Raw genomic sequence first — 23,688 nt, 5'->3', positions numbered from 1 at the left:
AACATTACTTTATGCAAATGTAATGAAAAACTAATTATGATTTCCCACTAAGCCATGCAAACAGTGCATTTAGACAAACAGTAATTGTATTGGTCTTTCTTCTATTCTGATATTGCTCTGAAACTTGGGTCCCTCAAATGAATAATTACCTACAAAATAATTAAATGTTGCTGATATGCCCTACTCATCCCCCTTGTACACAGAAACAGCGAAGTCTGTCTTCCCTGAAATCTATCTCTGTCATGTTGGATAAGCTTACTGTCCATCACAGAGCTGGCATCGATCCCTAGTCAATTACAGAAGAACATAGCACCATATTAAAAGACAAATAAGGTTTAATTTTAATCACAGGCAGCCTGTAAGTCCATGTTCCATTATAGATTAAAAGAAGCAATTATTTTTAAAAGTAAAGATTTAATGAAAGGTCTTACTAATATATGGACATGTTGCCCCCTCGGCATTCTAAATCAGACTTTCCAGTAATGGTTGAAAGAGCTGCAAACAAGCTCAGCATGTCATGAAGATGCTTCCCAGAGAGTACTATTTTTCCTAAAATTGCTAAGCAATCCAACTTCTCATGAAATTTGCTCTGTAAGATTTCAGGTAGTAGAAAATGTCACTTTTTAATTATTGAAAAATACATCTTTATTAGCCAACAAGTACACATTATTGGCTAGATTCTTCTGTCAGTTACACCAAAGCAATGCAAATTCCATTGACTGCACTAGAATTACTCCACATTTAGGAATCTCTCTATTCAACTTCTGTTGACATCACTTGGATCTTTCCATTGAGGTCAGCAGGAACTGGCCCTTATACCGGTGTAACTGACAGAAGAATATAGCATGGATTTGTGTAGTATACATAATTGAGGATTATTTTATTTTAACACCCCACTAGTGCAACTCTTCAAAACAATTACTCCTCTTTCAGGAATGAGGTGTAATTAGAATTTAGGCCCTGATCCTGCAAAGACTTAAGTGCATGTGTTACTTTATGCTGATAGAAAGTTCCGTGACGTCTACAAAACTACTTGCGTATGTGAAGTTATGCACAGAGCTTAAGTTGAAGTGTTAGAGCTTCAGGTTGTGGTATTTGTAAGAATCCCTGAATAAACCCTGTCTCCCAGAGTTACATAATGGAGATGCTAGGCTGATTTAATGGGTAGCAGCAACCATAAGACCTGAAACCCCTCCTCTGAGGGAAAACTCCATTTTTATTCTCAGTAGCCACCAAAACCTTTAGACAAGAGACTTCACTCCAAATGGATATTTAGAATTTAATTGATCATTTCATAGAAAAATGGAGAAATCTTCTCAAACTTTTTACAGTCACGAACAGTCTCGTTTTCATGAAGCTCTTTGTTTTTTTCTCTACTATCCCCTGGCAAAACAATGTCAAGCTACTGGATGCATACAGTAATAATGCATATCACACATGGTGCTGATTGTAAGTATGTATTCCTTCCATGTCAAAGGATTCCAAAGTGCTTTATAAATTAAACATTTACTTCATTATTGAAATACTGCAACTGCTGAAAGAGGATTGGGAGGAAAGAGAACGTGTTTGTGATTTTTTTTTAATGCTAGTCAATCACCACTCATCTTAAAGACACACATACAGAGTCATAATACAGTTCAGCTAAACCAATTAATCTACATCTGATGGGTGAAGGAATGAATGAACTCTGCCAAGATTCACCCTACTCGTTCATAACAGATTCTTAGCACATTGCACCATACCTGCCATCACCCCAAGGTTTTAAGTAGTCCTCTTACAAATCTGGGGGACTTTCTGATGATACATAATTTCAGGCCCACATGAGACTCATGCACTATTCATGTACTTGCTTCATTCCTAGCACAGAAAGTCTTCTGCTTACAGTATTTCATAAAACAAGACAAAGCATGCTCCATACTGGGACTCCTCACACCATGTCCTTAGTTGTCAATAAGAGGATATAATCATTTGTTGAACCAAAGTAATATATCTTAAAGAAACAAACACTTGGATCACTCTTTCATTCCTTCTAATATCAGGTAAAGAACAGGATTACTGGACCTAGTGAGGCTTTAATTTTATTTTGATGAATTTACAGTGTAGAAAATATATTGTTCATTGATTTCAAATTAACTGAAAACTGAGATAATCAGTATGATGAGTTAATAATCACTTGATTTTACAGGCTTTGTAATTAAGTACCATCTATTTAAAATAGTGTTAGAGACCTCTGTAAACAGGAAGTATTTTTGTATGTAGAGGTATTCACTTATTCCCTCAAGCAACATGAACATATTCTTGTAAATAAATACATAATTTGAATGTAATACATCCATAAAATTGTTAATATGAACAATACTGGAAATCTGACCAGTACCTAAGGTAGTGAATGAAGTATGCGACCAAAGTATCTATTGATAGCTCCAAATAATAATTTGATCTACTCTATGAGAAAATATTATTCGATGTCGTGTTCACTGTTTCAGAATACAAAGATTCAGCAAAAGGGTTTTTGGCTTGAAACAGTAAGCTCCTTCCTCCTTCCATCCTTTCAAAGAAGTAAGCGAAGCAGATCCTGGTGGTTTGGACAGGACTGTTGACCATACGCTCTACAAAATACTTGTATATTTCACTCATATGAACCGCGTCTTCTTGAAACGCTGTACATTCAGGAATTATATTAATTTGTCAGAAAATACATCTTGGTAGGCCATGCTGAACCACTTCTACAAACGTGGTGCTCTCTACCTGCCTTGAGGTGGTGAGAATTAAGATATATAGTGGGGGTGGGGGAGTGAGGTATGTTTTAGGCTCTGCTCATTTCTGCTTTCAGTAGTGCCATTACATATCTTGTGATAATAGCGATGATTCTACTTATGAGGATGTAACAGTAACAGATATCCTAGTAATAGTCCTCGACACTGGCGGAGATTGTCAAACCACATATGATAGTTAGATGCCTAACTCCCAACAACTCTCAAAGAGTGTTAGGCAGCTTTCATTTTTGCCTCGGACGATCTCCCCCACTCTGTGCATGTGAATGTGTGGCTATATTAGTATACAGAACTTTAGATATATACAGATAATATAATATGCAAAATACACTCACACATACATATATAAAGTATGTGTGTATGCATGTATATACACATTTTCGCCCTCAACTTTCGGTTTCAACAACAGTGAATTACAAAAAGCAATGTACTCAAAGATTGAAATACTTAATAAAATTGCCAGTTTTTATAATCATCATTTTGATATTAACTAAGTCATTTTGGCTGCATAATCATACCCCTGAAGGAATGCAATAAAGTATAAATTTAATCAAATACATTTTTAGAACAGGCTTCAAGGTAGCGCATGCACAATTTCTGACCCAAATATCTAGTCATGAGTATAATATCAGACCTTTAATTATAATTTCTATTATAATGGTTCTATTGAAGAAAATGTAACCAGTGCACTTACCTGCAATTACTCACACAGAGTCTCCAGAAAGTGCAGATAAAGGCTCTCCTGTGAACCATCACTTGCTGAGACAGTTCACACAACTGTTTTAATCTCTTTTGCCCTCAGTCTATCATTATAGTGATTGTACCTTCATGAAGGGAAAAGACAACTAAATACCAATGATATAAAATCAAATTTGTTCTTTAAATTTTCAATTTGATTTTTTCATGCATAATCAGAGAGTTAGATCACATATGGCTTGTGTGAAGAACAGTGAAGTATAAAGCATTTGGGGCTGAAGTTTGCTTGACTGAACATTTTCTGATAACATGTCTGAATATCTTATCAAATATTCAGCCTCGTCACACTTCTAAAAGACGCAGGGCTGGATCATGCACCCATTGAAGCCAATAGTAAAGCCCCTATTAACTTCTATGTGGAAGGGCCACATACTTTAGCATTAGGATATAGTGGCTTGCAATCCCATAAAGAACACATTTCTGTGGAAGATTTACTAGTGGAGTACCAACTGCTCTTCAGAACACATGGGCGACTGCTGCTTCTATATAGAGTCCCACTGATTTTAATGGGGCTTCCCACAGAGGCAGCAATCCACATGCATGTTGTGCATTGAAGGATTGGGACATAATATGTCAAGCATGGCATCACCTTCTTTACTCATCGGATGTAGTACTTAGTATGCAATTCATTGTATGCACAAAATTAGAGACTGGCTAGAAATTTGGCTGTACATCCAGTACCCAGTAATTCCAGAGATTACCATGACTATTGAAATCCTGGTTAACAAACTCAGCAGAGTGGTAGAGGTCTGAAAGACCCATGAATACTAAACTACACTTCTACAATAAAGGTAGTTCTTTTAGGGCAATTATGAGAACCTTAGTGGAGTAAATTGCCTTTGCTCTTCTACATCTGTGAAGCGAGGAATTCAACTTGGAGGGCTGTCAATTATAATTTCTGACCACTAATTTCATACTTTTATGAGGCATTATAAATATGAATTTTTATTTATAGGAATTCCAGAAGGAAATATGCTGCCTAACTTCTAGCAGGTGACCAAAGTAAAGAAGTATTTTTTAAATTCAGTTACTTTGCTAGTGAATCACACTAACTTTGTGATGCCTTATTGAGTTGTTTCACATCAGATAAGGTGTAATTTAATAGGAAATTACTTGATACAACTCAACCCAACATAAACCCCTCAAAAATCTACTTTTATTTTGTATCCAGGTGTACAAAGTATTTTAAATTAAGATATATTGAAAATAAATAAATAATTGACAATGTTAGCCTAGAACAGACCTAAAATCTATTTTATCTAGACATTAGGAGCTAAAGAATGGATAGATTAGTCTCTGTTACAGCAACAGTAATGTTAAATGTTTATGTTCCATGTCTGAAGTTAACTGTTGATGAGGAACATTCTGAATTTGGAGGAAGTGAATTATTGGTACACTAACCTTTGGAAATAAAAGCACGGTAAAAGCATCAAAGGGCCATTGGAAAGAATGGTGGCATAGGCAGGACAGATTATCTGAGAAATCTGTATACAATAAAAATAAATCCCTCTGAGCTGAAAATAGTTCCATGTATTGTGTGACGTGCACTGTTAATTACAGCACCAATAGTGGAAAGACTTACACATATTCTTAACTTTATGCACTTTCTGTTAATCACTGGTTTCAAGAGGACTACTCAAACATAAAGTTAAGCTCATGCATAAATCTTTTCAGCACCAGGTCTTGAGCGAGTAAAACAAAATATATTCCACACCCTATCAGTTCTCTTTTGCCTTAATATCAGTAATATACTCACAATAATGACAACTACTTGTCCAACTCCATAAGCTGTGGAATAATAAAAACAATTGTAAAATAATCTATTTTAAAAATATTGTGAAATTCAGTAATAAATATTATTCAGCAAGCTCTACTTACTGTATTGTGACCATGAATTTGTCCAGTATAGTACATGTAACTGCTATCAGGTGGAGTCATTTTACAGTCACTTCTCATGGATGTTAACAGCTGGCCTTCACATGAAAGTCTTTGTATCTCAGTACCAGGCCCTAAGACATCCCATCACCTATATAATTTTTGTATGATATTGTAACATAAATTCCTATTGTTGAGGGATTTGTTATAAAATGGTTATACCATTCTTGTCATTGATTTTTTATAACAAGAGCTCTAGTAAAAGATACATTTCTGTTATGTAAATAATAAGAACATAAGAACATAAGAACATAAGAAAGGCCGTACCAGGTCAGACCAAAGGTCCATCTAGCCCAATATCTGTCTACCGACAGTGGCCAATGCCAGGTGCCCCAGAGGGAGTGAATCTAACAGGCAATGATCAAGTGATCTCTCTCCTGCCATCCATCTCCATCCTCTGACGAACAGAGGCTAGGAACACCATTCTTACCCATTCTGGCTAATAGCCATTTATGGACTTAGCCACCATGAATTTATCCAGTCCCCTTTTAAACATTGTTATAGTCCTAGCCTTCACAACCTCTTCAGGTAAGGAGTTCCACCAGCTGACTGTGCGCTGCGTGAAGAAGAACTTCCTTTTATTTATTTTAAAATTTAAAATTTATGTTACAATATCATACAAAAATTATATAGGTGATGGGATGTCTTAGGGCCTGGTACTGAGATACAAAGACTTTCATGTGAAGGCCAGCTGTTAACATCCATGAGAAGTGACTGTAATACGAACATCAGAAGTCAATTAGATGAATGGGGTAATTGTTTCTCTGTATGTTGTTTAGAAAGCTTCTCACTTCACTGGAAATTTCAAGTACATTAACAACATCATTGAAATCATATTGTGAATCCTTAGAAACTATTTTCCAAACATAAGTACTGTACTTTTTAAACAACCTCATCTCTCCTAATTTACCAAAAATAAACGATTTAAAATAAATGAAACATTGTCAGTGTTTTGTAAATTACATATGGGCCTACCTAAAACTTGTTATAAGTTGGTAAATGCAATTGATGTATTAAGTACATAAATAAATGAACATTGACATGAAAAAAGGACATGCTGAGTCATGCAAATGCTTGAAAGCTTATTTTAAAAGAGCTTTATAAACAGGGTCAAAATAGGACCAGTGTGTGTATACTGATCCAAGAATATGATGCTTGAGAAGGTGAATGTTCATCTGAACACAGTATGCTCAGGGTAAATCTTTTTGATTGGTTTCAGAGTAGCAGCCGTGTTAGTCTGTATCCTCAAAAAAAAACAGGAGTACTTGTGGCACCTTAAAGACTAAGTCTTTAAGGTGCCACAAGTACTCCTGTTTCTTTTTGATTGATTGCTCACCATTCCACCATTCTTTTTTTTTAATCTAGGTATAAATTGTGAAACATGAGCCCAACCATCTGCGTTTTCTTTTTCTGATTTTCCTGGCTGGATGAGAGAACGGAACCGTAACTATGCCCAGCTGGGATTGAACCCAAGGCCTAGTCTGAATGTAAAAAGCACAAGCTTTTACTGCTTCCACTAAAGAACATGCCCATTATGCTGAAGGCAGCAGCGGTCTCTATATGTGCCATCCACTCAGGAGGGACAAAGACACTTAGACAGCATGATGCACAACTAAATACACCCTCTTTGTGAAACCAAATAAAAGTGTCTTCTGCTGAACTGAGCTGGCCCACTTAATCACATGGGTCAGGGATAGCAAATCAAGGGCCTGTGAAATATAATATGACTTCCCCCATGTAACTGTCCTAAGTGACCTCATCCCAAAGAACCTGACTACCTCAAAATGCATTGGATAGCAGACACAGGGTGAGGGGAGAGGGGAGCAGAAGAGAAGTTTGTTCATTGCAGTTAGCAACCATAAGAATAGTCCAATAAATCACTGCTGGCCCACAGATGTAGATCAAATTTGAATAAAGGCCAATTTAAAATATTCCTGCAGTTTGAGCCAGACATTTCACATAAATCTGATTCAATGTAAGGTGAAGGTGTTAAACAAAACAGTTGTGTAAATCTGAGGTCCATTCAAAGCACATGAGTGGAAAATAATCAGTGTTTCCCTAATACAGGAGGACACAATCAAAAGCAGTTTTAAAGCTTCATTTCAAGGTAATAGTCACAAAAATCAGTAAGGTGATTATAATGTATTTTTCTTTTTGTTATAGAGAATGCCAGCAAAATCACTAAGAGTGACTCCCCAAGTAAATTCAGGGCTAGATTTTCTAAAGGGCTCAGTAACCCATTTTCCCAATCCACAAAATACGTAGCCAAATTTTCATAAGTGCTCAGCTCCCAATTTCGGAACCTAAATGAAGTGAGCAAATTTCTCAAAAGTACAATGCACACAGCAGCAATATAAATCCTACCATATTGCTAAAGAAAATGCTCTTAAGAGTTTAAGGGGTTAGCAGAGAATAAGCTGCCACCCTTTATTACTATTATTAAAATGACTCAATACTTCAGCCCCATTTTTCCACCCTCTGATGGCAAACTTAAATGCTTCTCTCTCTATGCAGCTGTTTGCATCCACAAACAGTGTTGCACATTCTTTGTCTGTAAGCAAATAGCCATTTGAACTTAGGGTGACCAGATGAGAGATGTGAAATATCGGGCGGTGTGTGTGTGTGTGCTGGCGGGGAAACAAAAAACAAAACAAAACAAACAAAAAAACAAGAGCCACCGGAGCGTAGGAAAAATTGGTGGGGGCTGAGCACCCACCGGCAGCTCCACGTCCCCCCCCACCACCACACCAGCTCGCCTTCGCTCTGCCTTCACCTCCCCTGAGCTGGCTGCCGCATCCTGCTTCTCCCCCCTCCCCCTAGCGCTTGCATCACCATACAGCTGATTAGCGCAAGCCTGGGAGGGAGGGGTGAGGAAGAGGAATGCGGCGTACTTGGGGAAGAGGCGGGGCCAGGACAGGGACTTGGGGAGGGATCCAATAGGGCAGTGAGGGGGCGGGGATGTGGAGTGGGGCCAGGGTGGGGATTTGGGGAGGGATCCAATGGGGGAGGGAGGGGCGGAATCAGGGCGGGGCCGGGGTGGAGTTGGGGCTGGGGGGCGCAAGCCCCCTCTGCCTCTGCACCGGAGGGTAAAATATCGGGACAATTCGCGTACCAACCGACCATTGGTCGGGACGGGGGACAAACAAGTAAATATTGGGACAGTCCTGATAAAATCAGGATGTCTGGTCACCCTATTTGAACATGCCATGAAGGTATTTGGGCTCTCAGTTGTCCACTCTTCACATGCTGAATTGTGCATATGTAATGTTGATGATGCAATCAGACATATGCAAAACTGGGTACACAAAATCAGAAAACAGGATTAAAATTTGGCCCATAAAGTCAAACTGCTCATGTAATTTCAATTTTAAAAACAGAAGTAAAAATATTAAAAAGAACCCCAAACTGTGCACTGGAGAAAAAAAAGTCTATAAAACAGTAATGCATCCTTTGCTTCCTCCCGGGTCTGATTTTTCTTTAGTGTTACAAACTTTCCATTACTAATACTGGTACAAATGTTGGTTTGCAATAATACTGAAAAGGAGACAAACATTCAGGCACACCAGAAAATATCTACTAAGCATTATACAGTGCTTTCTTTAGACCACCCAGTACAATGGGATAAAATGAACACCCAGTACAAAGTAAATACCTTGGACTCATTCAGAAGAAGACATATAGACAGCTAAAATATTGTGTATTTACTTTATCTCAAGCACTCACCTTTTCCATTATGCAGTGAGAAAAAAGTAAATTACATTTAGTTTACATTTTCTGATTTGTCTGGCCTACTTATTTTTTGTTGTCTTGAATAAAGCTGTGAGATCTTGGGTGATCTATCAGCTGACTATTTTAAAATAATCTCAAAGCTTAGAAACCCAAAGAGAAATTTAATACTATCAGAGAAATAAAAATTAAGAGACTATTAGGCCAGCTCTACTCCATATACATACAATGAGCTGGGGGAAAACTGAAACAACTCTTGATGGAAGTGTTCAAGAGAACTACTTCCTAATTAAGAAACCAAACCAGTATGGAAAAGAACAAAGAAAGGTTCCTTACCTTATAGTAACTGGAGTTCTTTGAGATGTGTGGTCCATATGGGTACTCACTGTGCATGTGGATGTGCTTCATATACCCAGGTCCAGATAATCTTCTAGAGCATTGTCCATTGATCCATACCTGTGCCTTGCACCTCCTCAGGCTTTCAACAGAGATCATAAAAAGCAGTGTGGACCAACCACCTCCCCAGTTCTAATTCTACTGTGAATCACATGATGACCAAAAAAAAGGGGAAGAAGGGCAGATCGTGAATACCCACAGGGACCATGCATCTTGAAGAACTCCAAGGTTACTATAAGGTACGTAAACGTTTTCTTCTTTTTTGAGTGTTGGTCTCTTTTGATACTCAATCAGGATGACTCTTAAGCAGCGTTCACTGAAGAGGAAGATGCAAAGAAGTATGCTGTACCGAACCAAGTGACACATCCACAGCTGAAGTTTGGACCAGATCATAATACCTGGTGAAGGTAAGTTCATTCAGAGCCCCAAGTAGCTGCTCTACATACCTCCAAGACAGAGATTCCCTGTAAGGACACTACCAATGGAACTTGGGCTCCCCTGACCCTTTGAAGAGGAGGCGCTTTCATAAGATCATAATAAAGAATGATGCAGGAGGAAATCCACATAGAGAACCTTTGGAAAGAGAGCTTTCCTCCTCATTTTTTCAGCAATTGTGAGAAAAAACCTTGGGGGGCTTGTGAAAGGGTTCTGTTCTGTGACATTAGAAGGCTAGAGCCCTACGCTCCTCCGTGTCATGGTGAGGTTTAGGGTAAGACATCAGAAGATGAACAGCCAGGTTAGGGTGAAACTCAGGTGGCACTTTAGGTATGAAATTTGGATGTAGTTGCAAAGAATCCTTGTCCCTGTGAAAAAAATCATAAAGTGAGTCTGCCATAAGGGTCTTGAGCTCTCCTACTCTCCTAGCACAGGTAGTTGCTTTCGGAAAGGTGACTTTCAAAGAAAAGTGCAGGAGGCCAAGGTTCAAACAGTGGTCTCATGACAGCAGAGAGGACAAAGTTCACATCCCAGGCAAAGGAGTGTTTTTGTAACTGGAGGGAATGTTTCTATGATACCCTTCAGAAACTTTGAAGTAATCAGGTGAGTAAAGACTGAGTAGCCCTCCACCAGAGGAAGGTGGGGGAATGGAAGGTGCTGATGGCTACAAGATATTCCCACAGGGAGCTGATAGACAAGCCAGACATCTTTAGTGAGAGAAGACACTCCAGAATGAGAGAGATGCCTGACTCCTCAGCAGGTAAGCAGTGCTGCTGGCACCCAAGGGAGAATCACTTCCATTTTGTAGAGTTGCATTTCCATATAGAGGTTCTCCTGCTGTTACTGATGATAGATTGAACTCCCTGAGAGCATGCTCTTTCTATGTTTGTAGTCTATCCAAAAATCATGTTGTTAGATGTAGGGATGCTGAGTTGGGGTGATTCATCCTGCCCTCATTCTGAGATAGCAGGCTCCAGAATGGTCAAAAGTGGATGCATGGTCCAGAGGCTAGTTGTAGTATGATGGTGAATCAGCTGTCCATCAGCCAACAAGGTGCTGAGGATCAGGGCCACTCTATTAAGTTTGCTCTTCCTGGGTATGCAAGGAAGTACATGTACGGGAGGGAAGGCATAGATCTGTGGTTCTGACCGATGTTCCCTCTGGAGGCCTTGCTGGGAGCAGTATGCTGGGCACTTTTTGTCATACTGGATTGCAAAGAGATCCCAAGATGGGGCACCCCATGCTGTGTGTCTTTGCAGGTGGTGGTGGTCGGCATGTCCCAAAGACAGATACATTTTCTTATTGAAAGGGTCAGTGTTCAAGGCATAGACTGACCATAAGGGAGATCTGAATGCATTGCAGGTGCAGTCATGCGAATGGAGTAAGGAAACATCTTCCCTACTAGAGGGGCTAGAATGGGCTGTATTGCCTCCAGTTAAAGAACAACTTCCTAAGAGGTGGTTGAGGCTTCAAAGTGGAGAATGGTGGATCAGGGTGCCTACCCCGCTGTGTCCTCTGCCATTTCTTGAGGGGTTCATATATACTCTGTTGGAAGAAGGACAAAGACAGTGGTAAATGATGAGGTAGAGGACAAGGCTTGGAATATTGTCTACAGCAGTGGTCCCCAACCTTTTCGTCTGGCAGGTGCCAGATGAAGGATCATGGCGGCAGTCGAGCATCCGCTGAAATGCTACTGAAATTCGGTGGCATCGCTGCTGAAATGCTGCCGAATTTCGGCGGCATTTTGGTGGATGCTTGACCGCTGGCCAGGATGCGGGCGCATTTAGATGCCCCCGCGGGCGCCATGGAGCCCGTGGGCACCGAGTTGGAGACTCCTGGTCTACAGGGTGCAGGAGTATTAATACCCAGAGAGAAGGGTAGCTCATGATGGTTTGAGAGTATGTGGTAACTAGTCAGTTTTGTTGCTAAAGTGGTTGCTACCTTCTAAGGGAAGGCCCTTGATGATAGCTTAGACATCTTTGGTGAACTGCAAGGCCTGCAGACATTAAGCCCATCTCATGAATATCAAGGTAGCCATGGACTATGATGATGTCTCTGCTTTATCAATGAACCCTAGGAGGGAAGATATAGCAACTGGGCTTTCCCTCATCCAAGATGGTTAGGAACTAAGGTCTGCATTCATATTGGTGTTTGTTCACTAACTCCAACAGTTTACTCTTTGAAATATTAAGCTAGGTGAAGAGACTGTCTTCCTTCTGAAGAGGTCAAGTAATTTGGCATCCTTATCTGGTGCAGTGGATTTGGGCTGCTGTAGCCAACTTCATTCTGTAATAATATGTAATACCAAGTGTTGGGGATTGGGATGGGAAAACAGGAATTCTTGCTTCTTGCAGGAAACAAAGTAGCATTTCTTGCTCTCTTAGGGGTCAGGGTACAGGTGGCAGGAGTGTGCCAGATCACCCTGGCAGGTTCCATGATGGCCTCATGAATCAGGTGTGACACTTTAGAGGGAACTGTAGCCTGAAGTATGTCCAGGAGCTTGTGCGTCAGATCTCTGACCTTTCCAAGTGGAATCTGGAGTGTGTCTGCAATTTTGAGGAAGTCCTGGAAATGTTTAAAATTATCTGAGGTTGGGATGGGAAGGCTGCTGATACTGGCTCATCAGGAGATGATGAAGAGAGTGCTCCTCTGGATGTACCGGTGGTTCTGGTAGGTCCTGCTCCATCAACTTCTCATCTGGGACTTTGTGTAGTGGTTATCACTGCTAGTTGCAGTGGTCATCACATTCAGGTGACCAGAAGTAGGGGTCCCTCCAGATGCCACAACAGGCATGATGGGCTGGGCTGTAGAGACACAGAGGTGAGCCCCATCATGGGTACCATTAGTCCGTGGGCCAATATTGCTGATGGTGAGAATGGGAAGGCAGAAGAAGGGATCTGGAAGCCCTGTCTGGGTTGATGACTCTCTATCCGGGATTGGGAGGGATGGTCAATAGTGTCATGTTTACATCCTCTGAATACATCCTCATCTTCCAACGGTGGGGCCAGTAATGCAGTGGGATCCGGTTTCAGTCAATTGGGAGTGGGGACAGGTTGGAAGCAAAGAGGATGAGGCTGGTACTCTGGTTCCTGACTGGGTCAATGGGGTAGAGATATCCCTCACCAGAATCAGTTCCAAGATATCAGAGAATCCAGGTCTGCATATACAGCTAACTCCTCCAAGACAGCATAGAAAGGACTCTCCTGAGGTGAACTGCCCAATATCATTGGGCTTTGTCTAGAAACATCAGTGCTGTCTTGGAGGTGGTGGATCTTTGCACAGGTGGTACTATCAGAGCAGGGGGAGAATAATCCCTTTTGATTTTATGCAGTTCTGGTGTTATTAAGGACACTGTAGTGTGCAGTTTCAGGGCACTGGAAAGTTCTGGTACTGTCAGTGCCACCATTACTCAACAAGCTCCAGATGTACCCATTCTGGGGCAGAGTGTCTCAGGCAGAGGAAGGGACAAGGCAGACCTCTTTTTCAAGGATCTATACAGGGACTTATCTCACTTCTTGTGTTTGCCCTTGACCTCCTTGTGCTTCCACCTTATGAAACCCCTGTGCTTGGTGGAGGACTCCAAAATGCTGATACCAGAGGCTAATGAGGTGCTGCCTGGTGGCTCTGGATGGGTGGAAGGGGACTGAGAGGGTTGAGGATCTGCGTGAGGTCTCATGGACAGCTCCATAAGATGTTTTTGGAGCCTAAGTTTACAAGACTGCTTCATATGTGGTGGGAAAGCATAGCAGATGATCCACCTGAAAGGGATGTGAGCCTCCCTAATGCAATACAGAAGTTGTTGTGTGGGTTGTTCACCAGGAAGACCTTGGGGCAGGCCAGGAAAAGTGTAAAATTTATACTTTAGGCATAATAGGTATTCCCAAAACAAGGGGAGGTATTGGTGGGGGATTCTGTGGGGAGGAGCGGAGGGAACCCACCAAGCACAACTAAAAACTAAACTAATCTGCTCTCCTAGGTAAACTATTATTTGCAATATTTACAGATTGTATGCAGAATAGGAACAGACACAGGAGGATCGAACTCAGACCACGAGAAGTAGAAAAGAAATTGGAGAGGCAGTTGGTCTGTGCTGGTCTTTAAACCCTCAGTTGAAAAGCACAAGGTGGCACAAGGCATTGGCACAGACCAACTGACACTGTTATTGAAGAGTTTCTGATCGTGGGTGTACGGCACGGTAGCAGGGTGAACCCCTGCTCTGGCCCTGAAGGAGTTAAAAACAGCCCTGGGAAGGGGCTGTGGTGGAAGAAAACAACCTTTAGGCTGGGCTGATTAGGGGAGTGGCTGCAGGTGAGGCCACGCCCCAAACTGAGCGACAGCTGGCCCCTATAAAAGGCCAGGGAAGCCAGAAGCCAAGACAGTCTCTCTCTGCCTTCAGAGAGAGAAGGGCCTGGCTGCAAGGATCTAGAGACTGGATACCTGAGTGAAGCAGGGCTGGGGAAAGGCTGAGGAGCTGGGGAGCTCCAGCCTGGAAAGCCCCAGGCTGCGGCCTAGCAGAGGGCTAACAGGTACTGGGGGATGCAGAGGGCAGCCCAGAGGTAGGCCAAGGCAGCAGGTCCAAACCCTCCTTGCCAGTGATGAGTAGGCTGATACTGCAGTCTGCCCCAGGGCGTTGGGCTAGACAATGACTGGCAGTAGCCATATACTGAGGTGAGGTGGGGATAGAAGGTGGGGGTTCCCTGGGGAGGGGAGACCCTAAGAGAAAGGGGTTACTACCAGGGGGCAGCACCCCATGTATGAGGGCACTGGGTCCAGGGAGGGACACGGGGGGCCTGAAGACAGGCGGATCACTGGCCTGCAGAGGGCGCTCCAGCGCTGGACAGAGCTAATTCCCGGATTCACCAGCAGGAGGCGCCACAGGGGTGAGTCCGACCCTGTTACAGGCACATATGCCCCCCACCCCCATTGAATGCCCTTAGGGACAATTCCTCAAAGACGAAAAATAACTTGCAATATATTCCCATAAAACCCATCATCCTGAAGAATCCAAACACATCTTACACACCAACAGTTTAAATTAAGACAGAGTACAGGGAAATATATGTGCTAGCCAGTAAAATATAATGACTCAAAATGAAAACTGTGCAGGATACTAGGGTTAAAACTCTGGCTCTTGAAAAAGTAATGTAGGACTTCTGATGACCAAACGTGGTCAAGACTACTTCTAATTCTTATTCTAAAATCAGGACCCTTGTCATTACAAGATCAGCCATCACCATATTTGAGTGTTACTTTCAAATGACTCAGACTGAAGTGAGTCAACTGTGAGTCATCCACACTTATAGAATAAGGAGAATTTTGAGAGGATTAATCCTTTTGCTTACAGGATTTTTATGTTAGTGTTCTAGATGTTTTTATATATATTTTTGTAGCCACTATATGCAGTGCTTAATTTGTGTCAAGGTTTGCCAGGGCTGAGCCCCGGCACCTTTAGGCTTGGCAGTTCATAATCCTGGCACCTTTGGGCTTGCTGCATCAGCTCTGAATGTAAAAAAATTACTTGAGTCCCAGTACCCAATTGCTTGAGCCCCGGCACCTCTTTCATTACAAATTAAGCATTGATGATATGTTAATAAAAGTATAGCTTGTAAATGTTATATAACAAACTTGAGTTATGGTTTACCAGGGGAATATAGGTTTTGCCATAGCAGATAAGATCACTGATATATCAAGGCCAGTATCCCAGCCTCCAATAGTGACCAACAGATGATTTTAGAGGGGAAGATAAAAATAGTAAGGTACTTCAATAACTGTATAATATTTCACACAGTGGGATGTGGGGAAGAAGCCCTCTTTATAACATGCTGGAAAAAGAAAAAAATAGCAATATTACTTGATGTGTATATTCAAATCAAAGTTATGAATCTTACAGTAACAGTCACTACCAATTCCAAAGTCTTCAGACTAGGTGATGTGTCTGCGGAGTTTCTATACTTTGGAAAGGGCAAACTTTCTACTCCTCCAATAGCACTCTGCACTACAGTGGATATTATTAAAAGCTTCTGCTGCTCTTTCACAAAGGACTCTTGGTGCTAGAAGAATGTTCTTATAAACCAAATAATATATCTCATATGAACCTCCTCCTCCACATCTCATATATGCAACCTCAAGCAATGGAAGCTTATGAAAAGATACAATAAGCTTCTTTGAGAATTGTATCAATTCTGCAATCAGAGCATCAGGCAAAAATGATAATCTTTCAATTATGGGAGCAACAGAATGCAGCATATTATAAGGCTACTGTCTCAGCAAAGAAAGTGAATATCAAAGCAGAATCAGGCTGCATTTCCTAAATTTTAGTCAGAGAATACTCACATAACAACCCACTAAAGGAATGCACAGCTTTCTCTGTACAGAGTTGGAAGAAGTAACAGACACCTAAATAAAACTAGATACAGCCCAATAATTGTATTGGCAGAGAAAACTCAATGTGAGCATAAGTTCAAATATTTCAGAGAACAATGAAAGTCCATATACTGTACTGTGCCTTGCACGACACATATAACATAGGTTAAGAGGCACGCAAGACAGCATCAGGATTTGAAATATTAGAAATCACCGACAGTATCACAAGCCACAATGTCTTTGAGCATATGGAAGAAGCTGACCCTGCTCTATTTCACAAACAACAAATATGCCACTCTTGGATTTAAAGAAAGGAGTTATGGTACTGAGGTGCTGGAGGGCAGCAGCTAAACCATATCAAGTCAGCATGACTTGCATTCATTCATAATGCTTAATAAGGGAAGAGCTTTCTATTTCTTGGGAAATGACAAATACATGCACTTCACATGCCAAGTGCACAGAATAAAATCTTTTTTTAAAGCACATATTTAGTACAGGAAGAACTCCTCATTACAGAGGGTACTGAGTATCTGATTTTCTTAAATGTGAGTATCAAGAATATAGGTGCACTCCTCTTTCTTTAGCTCATTGGGTCTCCCCAACTACTAGCTAAATGATTAAGGTTTTAAAACATTTTTGGGCAACATGCTCAGTTCCTCAACAAAAATAATTATGTTCCATTGCCTTAGTTAGATATTAAACGTCCCACAAATAACTTCTTTCCTTTGTCCCTATTTTTTCTTAAACTGAGTGAAATCTTGGTTTTCTTCACAAAGCCATGGTTGTGTGCAGGGGATCAATGAAGGTGAACACAAAAATTTCTCCCCACAACCTGGAGGCTGGGTGAATGACAGTTGAACATTAAGGCTGTAGCATTCCGAATGCCAGTGCACTGTAGTGGTAGTTGCACATGGACTTTGTGACAAGTGGATTCACTGGTCAAATAGTCACTGGCCTTGCCTCGTGCCATTCCCCTAGTCTACCCACAGCATCCCACTCCACCACAGTGGCAGAAGAAGCACCTTCCCTGTGAAATCTTCCAGCAGAGCTGTGATGCAGGCACAAACAAGGAGCACGGATACCACATAAAAGCAGCAAAGAATCCTGTGGCACCTTATAGACTAACAGACATTTTGCAGCATGAGCTTTCGTGGGTGAATGCCCACTTCGTCGGATGCAAGAGTTTAATCCTAAACCGATGGTGTCAAATTTGCAAATGAACTGAAGCTCAGCAGTTTCTTTTAGAAGTCTGGTCCTAAAGTTTTTTTGCTGGAGGATGGCCACCTTAAGATCTGCTATTGTGTGGCCAGGGAGGTTGAAGTGTTCTCCTACAGGTTTTTCTATATTGCCATTCCTAATATCTGATTTGTGTCCATTTGTGTCCAGAAACTGCTGAGCTTCAGTTCATTTGCAAATTTGACACCATTAGTTTAGGATTAAACAAAGACTGTGAATGGCTTGCCAACTACAGAACCAGTTTCTCCTCCCTTGGTTTTCACACCTCAACTGCTAGAACAGGGCCTCATCCTCCCTGATTGATCTAACCTCGTTATCTCTAGCTTGCTTCTTGCTTGCATATATATACCTGCCCCTGGAAATTTCCACTACTTGCATCCGACGAAGTGGGCACGAAAGCTCATGCTGCAAAACGTCTGTTAGTCTATAAGGTGCCACAGGATTCTTTGCTGCTTTTACAGAACCAGACTAACACGGCTACCTCTCTGATACTGGATACCACATAGTATGACAATGGAGAGTAATGACCTAGAAGTGGCACACAAGAGTCAGCCCTACTTTCACAGGTGTAATGAGACCTACAAGATTACATTTTAAAGTTCCTTCCAGCACACCTTTGCTTCATGGCCCTCAGTGTGATGGATCAAATGTTTTTGTACTTTGGTTGCAGTTGATTTGAAAGTATTAACCCAAAAGTTAATTTAGCACTTGTGAAAGATACCAGCTTGACAGAGGATTTCTATTTATACAAAGCAGAGGTAAAGTCCAGACACTGGTAGTGCAAGCTTCCTCACACTGCCTGACAAATGTGCCTCAAGCACGACCTGGAAGGACCACCAAAAGCAGTGAAAAGAAAGCTCAGCCTCTATGTCTAGTCAAGTCTCAGCTTGTCCTCTAGGTGAGGCTGCCAACTAACATCAATAATTCTGGTGCCTTTTCTATGTGGTCACTTATCCATAAAGTACTGGACTGCCATCACCAACTCATTTCCCAAAGGACAATACACAACCTTCAGGTAGCAATAATCGACATGCATTTTGTCTTATTCCTGATCCTTTGTGACTGCACAGGATGAAATGCATGAAGATTTCAGTGCAGGATTTCAGTGCAGGATTGGCTCCACAATAATGGTCAAGCACATTTAGTTCCTGATTATCCTCTCACTTTCACTAGCACAACTCCACTGATCTCACGGGAGTTACTCCAGATTTACACCTGTATAAGTGAGAGTAAAAATCAGGCCATTGTTGTCTGGTTTCTGTTTGGAGGAATGGTCATGGGTATTCCTAAACTAATTCTGGAAAGCCAAAGTAAACACTAGAGATAGCTGGAAATCAGAATGTTCACTTTGCAGTAAATGCAGACATTTTGAAAAGGGTATCCATTCAACATCAGAACAAAAAGCTGAAATTTTGAAATTTCCTGTGGAACTAAAATTCAGATTAGAGACCATAGAAATGTTATATTTCAATAAAGTTGAAATGTTTTGTTTCAATAATATTGATTTCAGTTTTACTTTTATGCTGTATTAAAATATTAAATATATGTTACAAGTTAAATATAAATATAATATACTATAATATTAAAATAATAATTTAATATAAAATCTATTTGAAGCAAAATTAATCAAACTTATCAAATCAAATGAAATGTTTCAACATGATCAAAACAAAATAAGAAAGTCAAAACAAAGGTTTAGACTTGTTCTTATAGGACATGTCAAAATCAACATTCCCAGAAAACACCTTCATTTCAATTAAACTGATTTTTCAACAGAAAACCATCAAAAAAATGACCAACTGTAGTTAGCCACGTGGTAACACCTGCCTTCCAGTGTTTCCCAGGAATTCTCACCCTAAGGCCTGGTCCACACTAGGACTTTAATTCGAATTTAGCAGCGTTAATTTGAATTAACTATGCACCCGTCCACATCGGGAAGCCATTTAATTCGACAAAGAGGGCTCTTTAGTTTGACTTCTGTACTCCTCCCCGATGAGGGGAGTAGCGCTAAATTCGACATGGCCATGTCGAATTAGGCTAGGTGTGGACAGAAATCGACCTTAGTAGCTCCAGGAGCTATCCCACACTTCACCACTCTGTTGACGCTCTGGACAGCAGTCCGAGCTTGGATGTTCTGATCAGCCACACAGGAAAAGCCCCGGGAAAATTTGAATTCCTTTTCCTGTCTGGCCAGTTTGAATCTCATTTCCTGATTGGACATCGGGGCGAGCTCAGCAGCACCGGCAATGATGCAGAGCTCTCCAGCAGAGGAGTCCATGCAATCTCTGAATAGAAAGAGGGCCCCAGCATAGACTGACCGGGAAGTATTGGATCTGCTCGGTGTGTGGGGCGAGGAGTCTGTGCTTTCGGAGCTGCGCTCCAACAAACGGAATGCAAAGACCTACGAGAAGGTCTCCAAAGCCATGACAGACAGAGGATCCAGCCGGGATGCAACGCAGTGCCGCCTGAAAATCAAGGACCTGAGACAAGGCTACCAGAAGACCGAAGCGGCAAACGGACGCTCCGGAGCCTGCCACCACTGCCCCACCAGTGACCGTGGACTCTGACGATGGGATAGTGTCGACAGCCAGTTCCTCGGCGATGTTTGCGGACGGGGAAGATGAGGAAGGGTTTGTGGAGGACGAGGCAGGCGACAGCGCTTACAATGCTGGTTTCCCCGACAGCCAGGATCTCTTCATCACCCTCACGGACAGCCCCTACCAACCCTTCCCGGCCGTTAACCCGGACCCTGAATCAGGGGAAGGATCAGTCGGTAAGTGCGTTAAACATGTAAACTTTTATTATTAATGGAACAGGAATCTGAACTATGTGAAAAGGAGGTCTATATATATGGGGATAGAACAGAAATCCTCCTGGGAGATCTCCACGAAGCTCTCCTGGAGGTAATTGAAAAGCCTCCACAGGAGGTTCCTGGGGAGAGCTGCCTTATTGGGTGCTCCGTGGTAGCACACCTTTCCGCGCCAGGCTTTCATGAGGTACTCGGGGAGCATTGCCTCCCCGAGCACGGCTGCATAGGCCCCTGGTTTGTGCTGGCTTTCACGCAGCATGCGCTCTCTATCTCCTTCAGTGACCATCCTCAGGGTGATCTCGCTCGGAGACTCCTGCATCTAATTAGGGGAATTACTGTAATGTTACGGCTGGTCCAAAGTATTTTTAAAAAATCTCCAGACAGATGGCGTAGCAGAGACTCAGCATGCTGCTGCGTGACAAGTGTAACGGAAAGCCAAAGAATCAAATGGACGCTCATGGAGGGAGGGGGGACTGAGGACGCAAGCTATCCCACAGTTCCTGCTGTCTCCGAAAAGCTTCTTGGCTGAGCTCCAAATGCTTCTAGGGTCAAACACAGTGTCCGCGGTGGGTCAGGGCATAGCTCAGCAATGTACGCACCCCCCACCCACCCCCAGAAGTGAAAGGGAAAACAATCCTCTGTTGACTCTTTTACATGTCACCCTATCTTTACTGAATGCTGCAGATAGATGCGATGCTGCAGCACTCAATACCAATATCCTTGCTCCCCCCCACCCATGGGTGGCTGACGGTACAGTATGGCTGATATCCATCATCATCATCAGCCTATTGGCACATGGGGCAGTGCAAAAGGACTGGTAACCATGCCGACTAGCATCCATTAGGTCTATCAAGGGCACCTGGTCCTAATTTTTCCTGGTAGATGGTGCAGTATGGCTGGTAACCGTCCTCATCATAGCAACAGGGGGCTGAGCTCCATCAGCCCCCACCCTTCATGTGTAAAGAAAAGATTCAATTGCCCCTGGACTAGCAGAGGGATGCTGGGCTCCTCTCCTCCACACTGCTTAATGTCCTGTCTGGACTATCATAGCAACTGGAGGCTGCCTTCCACTCATTTCTTACTAACAAGTCACTGTGTCTTAATCCTGCATTCTTTATTACTTCATCACACAAGTGGGGGGACAATGCTATGGTAGCCCAGGAAGGCTGGGGGAAGAACGGAATGAACAGGTGGGGTTGTTGCAGGAGCACCCCCTGTGAATAGCATTCAGCTCATAATTTCTGCAGGATCTGACACAGAGCAGCTGTGCTCTCTGGTTCTATGATACAGTGGTTCTCTAGTACACTTGCCCATATTCTAGGCAGGACTGATTCTATTTTTAGATACCAAAAAGGAGGGATTGACTCTGGGAGTCATTCCCAATTTTATGCGCCCTGGCTGATCTCAGCCAGGGGCACTTATGACAGCAGCAAATGGTGCAGTGCAAAAGGACTGGTAACCATGATCATCTTCTTACCAATTTATGGTATGGTAGATGGTACAGTATGGCTGGTAACCATCTCTGCTGTCATGCAAAAGCAAAAGCGCGCTGCTGGATCGCCTCTGTCAGCGAAATCTAGTACACATACGGTGACAGTCACAAAAGGCAAAACAGGCTCCATGGTTGCCATGCTGTGGCGTCTGCCAGGGCAATCCAGGGAAAACGGGCTCGAAATGATTGTCTGCCGTTGCTTTCCCGGAGGAAGGGATGACTGACGACATTTACCCAGAACCACCCGCGAAAATGGGTTTTGCCCCATCAGGCACTGGGATCTCAACCCAGAATTCACAGAGACGGACTAGACAGTGTTCATTGTTCGCAAAAATGTATCTTTGCAAGGAATTCACTCCGTTTCCCATCACACAGCTTCGACTGTCTCCAGACCTGCCACAGCATCCCCCTCACAGAGGCTGGCAAAGATTAGGCAACGAAAGAAAAAGACATGGGACGAGATGTTCACTGAACTTATGGGCTGCTCCCGAGCCGAGGCGGACCAGCAGAGCCAGTGGAGGGAGACCTTCTCTCTGTACCAGTGCTCACACAGCGAACGGGAGGAGAGGTGGCGTGAGGAAGAGAAGCAAGCGACTCAAACGCTGCTTGGACTAATGAGGGAGCAAACGGACATGCTCAGACACCTTGTGGATGTTCTGCAGGACCGCAGGAGGACAGAGCCCACCTGCAGTGTATCTGCAACCGCCCTCCCCCGCCACAAAGTCCCATACCCCCCTCACCCAAAATAACCAGAAGGAGGGGTGCCAGGGGCCGTGAAAACTGTCACTGCACTCCAGCAGAGTGCCCAAGTACCCAAAAGCTCTCATACCCTGAATTTTGAGAAGTCCTTCCCTTCCTGACTGACCCAAGCCCCAATCCCAGTTTCATCCCCTAACTGTCTAGTTAATTATTAAAAATACTTTGCTGTTAATTACTGTTTCCATCATGTTTTTTCACAGAAGACTGTGTTTGAAGGGGGTGGGGTGGGGAAGGGGGTTGTTAATTGCATATGACGGTCACCTTTACCAGGGTACAGACATGGGGGCAGGATCAGCAGCAGGTCACACACACAGTGCAGTCAGTAGGCACCCTGGTCGGTATGGGAGATGGTTTCCAGGTTCTGTGTGGGTGGGGGGGATGTGACTTTGTAGCGGGGGAGGGCAGTTACAGATCTTATGCAGTGGTCCTTGTCCTGGACCGCTGAGTCACGCAGCAGAGGAATCTGTATCTGTCCTCCTCCGCCACAAGGTCACATAGCCCCCCGCACACAGAATCCCAAAAAGGAGGGATGGCAGGCTCCGTTGAAACAAGCAGTCCGGCACTGCGGACCGCTCTAGGAACAGGAGCCTGTCATTCCTCGAGTTTAGAGGCGGTCTTTACATCACCGCACACCCTACCCAGCACAGTCTGCGTCCCAGTTTCAACCCTTTAACGCAAAGTCATTAATAAAGAAACCTTTGTTAAGTTACAATGGGACGTGTATTTTTACACGTGTGTTGGAAGTGGGGGAAACGGGGTGAACGGGGTATGTAACTGCAGAGGACAGTCAACAGTAACCGGGTAAAGAAACAGGGGCAGGTTCAGCTTCTCTGTAAAGAAACTGAACAGTCACAGGTCACGCTGCTCGCTGCTCACTGGTACTTGAATAGTTGCTTGTCGCTGTCCAAGGCGCCTGTATAGGGCTTCATGAGCCAGGGCATTAGCGGGTAGGCTGGGTCCCCGAGGATCACTGTAGGCATCTGCACATCCCCAACAGTTATTTTGTG

General features: G+C 42.9%; 1 long non-coding RNA gene across 2 annotated transcripts in view; it reads right to left on the bottom strand.

Moving 5' to 3' along the window:
* Positions 1 to 3,489: 3,489 nt before the first annotated feature.
* LOC120371115 overlaps positions 3,490 to 23,688 on the bottom strand; it is a 470,086-nt gene continuing 449,887 nt past the window's right edge. For both annotated transcript variants that reach the window (XR_005584151.1, XR_005584152.1), the window contains 2 exons: positions 5,287 to 5,318; positions 3,490 to 3,598 (listed from right to left, as the gene is read on the bottom strand). This is a non-coding gene — a long non-coding RNA (uncharacterized LOC120371115). The remainder of the gene's footprint in view (positions 3,599 to 5,286; positions 5,319 to 23,688) is intronic.

The sequence above is a fragment of the Mauremys reevesii genome, linkage group 8, assembly GCF_016161935.1.
Source record: "Mauremys reevesii isolate NIE-2019 linkage group 8, ASM1616193v1, whole genome shotgun sequence".
NCBI classification, from domain to species: domain Eukaryota; kingdom Metazoa; phylum Chordata; order Testudines; family Geoemydidae; genus Mauremys; species Mauremys reevesii.
The sequence above is the reverse complement of the archived record's forward strand: the minus strand, read 5'-3'. Positions and strand labels throughout refer to the sequence as shown.